This window comes from Dipodomys spectabilis, unplaced genomic scaffold (genome assembly GCF_019054845.1).
Source record: "Dipodomys spectabilis isolate Male_0828 unplaced genomic scaffold, ASM1905484v1 ptg000317l, whole genome shotgun sequence".
NCBI lineage: Eukaryota > Metazoa > Chordata > Mammalia > Rodentia > Heteromyidae > Dipodomys > Dipodomys spectabilis.
Genome location: NW_024870994.1, coordinates 1592023 through 1598543, shown reverse-complemented (window position 1 = coordinate 1598543; position 6521 = coordinate 1592023).

The window sequence follows — 6521 nt, the reverse complement described above, 5'->3', positions numbered from 1 at the left end:
AATAGCTGCATGAGATCTCCGCACAGCTCCATTGCGCACTCTGGGCTGCAGCCCCGGTGCGCCGGGGAAGCCCTCGACTTCCCCCGTAGAGGCTGGGGAGCAGGGACAGGTTCACCTACCTCTGGGGGAGGGGAAGGGAGGGGAGGGCCCCACCCCAGTTAGAGCCTGGATCATGAGGTAGTTACTCATGGAAAACACGGTCTCCCCTCCCAGGCAGCTCAGGAGGAGACTGAGGACAGCGATTCAATTTAAACCTGCCCTCTTTTTCATCTTTACGTTATTTTTTCCCTTTCTCTGGTCTTTTTCTATTTTAATAAGCTCAGGAGGCTGAGATCTGAAGATTGTGGTTAGAAGCCAGCTCAGGCAGGAAAATCTATGAGACTCTTTACATCTAATTAAAAACCCAAGAGCCAGAAGTGAAGGTGTACACTCAAGTGATAGAGTACCAGCCTGGAGCACAAATGCTCAGGGATGGTGCCTAGGCCCTGAGTTCAAGTCTCAGGACAGACAGACAGACACACACACACACACACCCCAGAGAAAGGCGAGCTGAATGGGCCAGTCAGCCGGGCGGGGGAGGTTAGGGCTGCAGAGGTGTTAGCGGATGCTGGATGCTGGAATTTCTTAGGTTGAGCTCATCAACTGTGTGTTTAGCATTGCTGTCCTTTTCTAAAATTTTTCTTTTCTATTTTAACTATTGCTTAAATAGTCTCCTTTAAGCAGACTCACTTTTTAAACTTCAGCTCATTTCTCGACGCTGCTGTACTGCAGTGGCTGCATGCTTCAGTCTGGACCCTTGAATTCCAAGCCCGTTGGGCTGGGGTGGGTATCACCCCAGGGGAGGGGGGGAGGGCAGAGCTGCCTCTCCTCCCCTTCTCCATGAGCCCAGCGAGTGCTGAGCTGCCCGGGCCTCCCTGCTTCCCACTCTGCTTTCTCCTTGGTGGACCTGCAGAGGGCGAGGGTCCCAAGGGAGGGAGGAGGAGGGTCTCACCCAGGGCCCACCCCTCCCCCAAAGCTGCTGGTGGCAGCTTCTGCTGTCTCCAGACCGAGAGCTGCGCGCGCCTGGCCCGGTCCTCGATCTGGGTGTAATTGTGGTTAATGAGCGGTGTTTCAGGAGCAGCGCCGCGGTGGTGCCTTGCTATTTTAAGGAGGAGTTCTCTTTTCCTGTAGCATTGGTGGAAGTAACCGCAGTCTATTAAGACACCATCATAGTGGAACCATGTGGCCTCTGCTTGAGCGGAGCTGCTGGGCCTGGACAGCCAGGTTGGCTTCGGGGAGGAGCACACTGGGCCTCATCTGGGGAGCACTTGTTCTGTGAGGAGTGTGGAGAATTCTGAAAGGGGAGTGCGGGTTGGGAGGGGTCCCAGAGAAGGGGGTGAAGTCAGGAAGGGCTGGACCCCGCCGAAAGGAGAGGAGGCCCCAGGGGGCCTCTGGACTTTGAACTGTCCCCTTCCATGCGTAGAATGTGTTGTCAGCCCTGTTTCCCTCCCTTTGCTGACTCACCTTTTATTCGTGGCTCTTCCATTGCTCTGCGGGAGGGCGGGACCTCCCCGGTGCCTGCATTCCTCAGTGTTTGCCACACACCCTGCAGGGCAGTGGCTCTGATTCCTGGAAGACAGAGCCGCTTGCTGCCTCTGTGGGGACCTTCAACCACACCTGCACTTCTCCCAGGGGGGGTGCCTGAGAGACCCCACCAGGCCTGGGCACAGAGGAGGGCCAGCTGGGGGGTGCAGGAAGGGAAGGATGGGTGCGTGAGCACGTGGTGGGGAGGGAGGGTGACTGGAGAGGCCCTGGGAGGGCGGGGTGAGCGAGGAGGTGGGTAGTGTGGGTGTTGGGATGGGTAGACGGGCCAGTGGATGCAGACGGCTGGAACGTGGGTGGGTGAGTGGAAAGGTGGGTAGTGCGTGGGAGCTGAAGGAGGGACGGAGGAGTGAGTGGGCAAGGGTGTGGGCCGGGCCCAGGGAGGGAGGGTGGCGAGCCGAAGAACCGATGGAGAATGGGTCAGGGCCCTCTCGGCACGTCCAGCTACAAAGCAGAACTCATCAATCCCCTGCCACCGAGAGTGAGCAAAGGGCCAGACAACCAGGCTTATTCTTTCACCGGGAGCACAGGCCAAGACATGAGGGGTTGACAGAGACCGGGGAGCAGAGAAAAGAGCGGGTGCAGGTCAGTGGCTGCGGATTCTGTCATTGGTGGCGTGGTTGGCGGGTCCCGCACCGCTGTGATCGTCATTGGTGGGGTGGTTGGCGGGTCCCGCACCGCCGTGATCGTCATTGGTGGGGTGGTTGGCGGGTCCCGCACCGCTGTGATCGTCATTGGTGGGGTGGTTGGCGGTTCCGCACTGCCGTGATCGTCATTGGTGGGGTGGTTGGCGGGTCCCCGCACTGCCGTGATCGTCATTGGTGGCGTGGTTGGCGGTTCCACACCGCCGTGATCGTCATTGGTGGGATGGTTGGCGGTTCCACACCGCTGTGATCGTCATTGGTGGCGTGGTTGGCGGTTCCACACCGCCGTGATCGTCATTGGTGGGATGGTTGGCGGTTCCACACCGCTGTGATCGTCATTGGTGGGGTGGTTGGCGGGTCCCGCACCACTGTGATCGTCATTGGTGGCGTGGTTGGCGGTTCCACACCGCCGTGATCGTCATTGGTGGGGTGGTTGGCGGTTCCCGCACCACTGTGATCGTCATTGGTGGGGTGGTTGGCGGGTCCCACACCGCCGTGATCGTCATTGGTGGGGTGGTTGGCGGGTTCCGCACTGCCGTGATCGTCATTGGTGGGGTGGTTGGCGGGTTCCGCACTGCCGTGATCGTCATTGGTGGCGGGGTTGGCGGGTCCCGCACCGCCGTGATCGTCATTGGTGGCGTGGTTTGTGTCTACCCTTATTCCAACAAGTGTTGCATCAGAACACATAAGAGACGCCTCTCCCATACCTACCTTAGTTTGCTTTTTGTGTGTGCTGGTCCTGGGGCACGAACTCGGGGCTTAGGCTCTGTCCTTGAGCTTTATTTTTGCTCAAGGCCAGCACTCCACCACTTGAGCCACAGCTCCACTCCTGCTTGTGGACGGCCCACTGGAGATGAGTCTCACAGACTTTCCTGCCTAGGCTGGCTAGGAGCTCTGACCCTCAGTTCCCAGCCTCCCCAGTCATCAGGATGATAGGCTTGACCTACCAGCATGGGGCCCCCCCCAGCACCATTTTGGGGGCTTCACGGCCACCCTGGCATGCAGACGCCAACATAATCCCACTGCTCCCCTGGCTGTGGTGTTTACTGGGGGAGGACGCAGGAGGAGTGGGGAGGACGGAGGTCGGGCCGATGGGAAATCCGTGTCTGCTGGCGCTCCCTCCCTCTGCCCAGTGTGGCCGCAGCGAAGAGCGGCCCTGCGGCCACTGGGCGATGTCCTGACAGCCCCAAACCTTTGAATAGACGTCCAGCCAAACTCATCCCCCTACTCCTCCCCCCCAGGAATGCGTGGTGTGCGGGGGTGGTACTGATGAGCTTTCACCAGATGTGCTAAGAGTATCCTGGGCTTTCCTGTCCCTGCTGGCTTCAAACCATAATCCTCTAAATCTCAGCCTCCTGAGTAGGTGGGATTCCAAGTGTGAGCTGCCAGGGCCCTGTTGAATCCCTGTTGAGTGGAAGAAGTGTCAGCAGGGCTGTGTGCAGAGGGGACAGAAGTGTTCCCACATGTGCACCTCCAAAATGGGGCTGGATCAGACTGTAAAGGCAGGGGTGGGGGCGGGGCCCAGGGGGCTAGCCTTGGAAACCAAAGCAGCTTGCACCACACACCTGTGCCCGGGTATCTGCCGCCCTTTGCTGCCTGAACCCCACTGTCTTCGAGCTGCACCAGGACCTGGTCATAAAGTCCCTGATCATCTCCCCAACTTCCCACACCAGTAATGGCTGAAGCAATCACGTCAAAACAGGCCTGGGACTTCTCTGTGTAAAACCCTGCCTTGGCTCCTAGACAACTGGAAAGAGCTCACGCTCCTGCCTTCTGGAAAGGCTCCGCACGGCCTGGCCCCAGAGTCCTGCTGCTCTGAAACACACCACTCTCATTTGCACCCCAGGACCTTGGCACTTGCGGTTCCCCTGCCTGCATCTTCCTCCTCAGCACTGCACGAGGTTGACTTCTTGGCCTCGGAACTCCAGTATCTGCCTTCCTCCAGGAAGCCTCCCTTGACCTCCCGCCCTAGGCCCCATTGCCCATGCCTTGCTTACCCATGCGCTGTTGCGCCTCCTGCTGGTTGCTTTTCTTCTCTGCACCTACCCCAGGCTGATTTATTTACTTGTTTAGCTAGATCTCCAGCAGAATATAAAGTCTCCAGGGTTTAGACTAATAATGCCTGGCATTATTACTAGGTGCTCAGTAGGTCCTGGTTGGGAGACTCACACTCCAGGCTGGGAAATCCCTTTCTTCCCTTTCATCTGGGATTTCTCAGCCTTGGCACTCTGGACATCAGGGCTAGAGAAACCCAGACGTGGGGCATCCTGTGTGTGGCAAGGAATTTAGCCACCTCTCTGGTTTCTGCCTGCTAGATGCCAGCTCCGCATCCCTATCCCTCAGAGGTATGACAGCCAAATACACCTGTAAACGTTGTCACCTTGTCACCCATCCTCTGGGCAAACAAGCAACTACTGACAACTGCCTGTCTTTCTTGATTTCATGGGGGTAGAGTGGCTTTCAAGATGACCCTAGGTTTGTTTCCCAGGGGTTCTCTGTGTCCCTCGGGGATTTTATTGGGCAGGGGGGCAGAGGGACAGGAGTTGGTGGCAGGGTGGTGATCAGAATCAAGAGATGAGCAGGGCACTGGTGGCTCACGCCTGTAATCCTAGCTACTCAGGAGGCTGAGATCTGAGGATCGCAGTTCAAAGCCAGCCTGGGCAGGAAAGTCTGTGAGACTCATCTCCAATAAACCACTAGAAACTGGAAGTGGCACTGTGGCTCAAGCGGTAAAAGACACTGCGGGGGGGGGGGGGGGGGCGGGGCGGAGAGATGTACTGGTAGCCATGTTTGTCATAAAGCAGACGACAAGGCGAGGACAGATCTCCCACACACCAAGCACGCCACAGAGCCATAGTCACATGACAGGGTCTCAGGGGCACACAGACCTGTGAAGGGGAAGTTGAGGCACAGAACTGGACATTTTTTCAGAAACCAGCTTAATACTGCCCCCCCTTTCCACAAACAACATATGTTTGTTATACATGTACATACAATTAATTAAGGGCCTCAGTAAAATGGAAGAAAATTAATAATGAAAATCCAGGTGCTAATGGCTCATGTCCATAATCCTAACTGCTTAGGAGGCTGAGATCTGAGTGTCATAGTTCAAAGCCAGCAGAGGCAGAAAAGTCTCTGTGAGACTCTTACCTTTAACTAACCACCAGAAAACAGGACATGGCTCTGTGACTCAGAGTGGTAGCAAAAGAGCTCAGGGAGCCGGGTGCTGGTGGCTCACACCTGTCATCCCAGCTAGTCAGGAGGCTGAGATCTGAGGATCATGGTTCAAAGCCAGCCCAGGCAGGAAAGTCCATGAGACTCTTATCTCCAATAAACCACCAGAAAACCGGAAGTGGTGCTGTGGCTCAAGCGGTTTAGTGCTCACCTTGAGCTGAAGAGTGCAAGGACAGCGCCCAGGCCCAGAGTCAAGCCCCACAACTGACAAAAAAAAGAGCTCAGGGACGGTGTCCAGGCCCAGAGTTCAAGCCCCACAACCAATAAATAAATAAATGAATATACAAATAAATAATTAAAATGTCTTCTTTTGGGGAAGACTCCCTAAGCAGAGCTTTTCAAAGTATAAATCAGGGCTGGGAAGGTTGCTCATTGGTAGAGCGCTTGCCATGCATGCATGAGGCCCTGGGTTCGATTCCTCAGCACCACATAAGCAGAAAAAGAAAAAAGCCGGAAGTGGTGCTGTGGCTCAAGTGGTAGAGCGCTAGCCTTGAGCTGAAGAGCTGAGGGACAGCATCCAGGCCCAGAGTTCAAGCCCAACGACAGACAAAATAGTAATAATAATAATAATAATTTCTTTCACAAAAGACACTGTGGCAAAGTCAAACAGAGACAGGATGGAAGAAGATATTTGCCATTTCTGATCAACAGTGGACCCCCCCCCCCCCCAAGTCTAGGTTACAGAGGAGAAAAAGAAAAATTTCACAAAACAAAAGCCAGGTGTTCCAGTGTCAAAATAGGCCCCTGGAGCCTTGTGCTCAGAGAATCTACTTACTCATTATTCCAGAAACACACGTTTAAATGCACTGGAGTGGTTGCACGTTATACCATGGGAAATCTAGGTAACTGGGCAATACGTGGATAGCCGAAGCCCCGCTCCCCCGCCCCGTTGTGCCGCCAGTCACAGCCCTCCAAGCCAGCCTGGGTGCGCACCCCCCCCCCCCAGTGCCACACCCACCCCCCACCTCAGGGAGCATGTCCTAGGATGCTGAGGGGCAGTTCCTGTGGAGGGCGGGGGTCATCTGAATGGCCTTGTGGGAGGCATCCCCGGAAGCCAGCCGC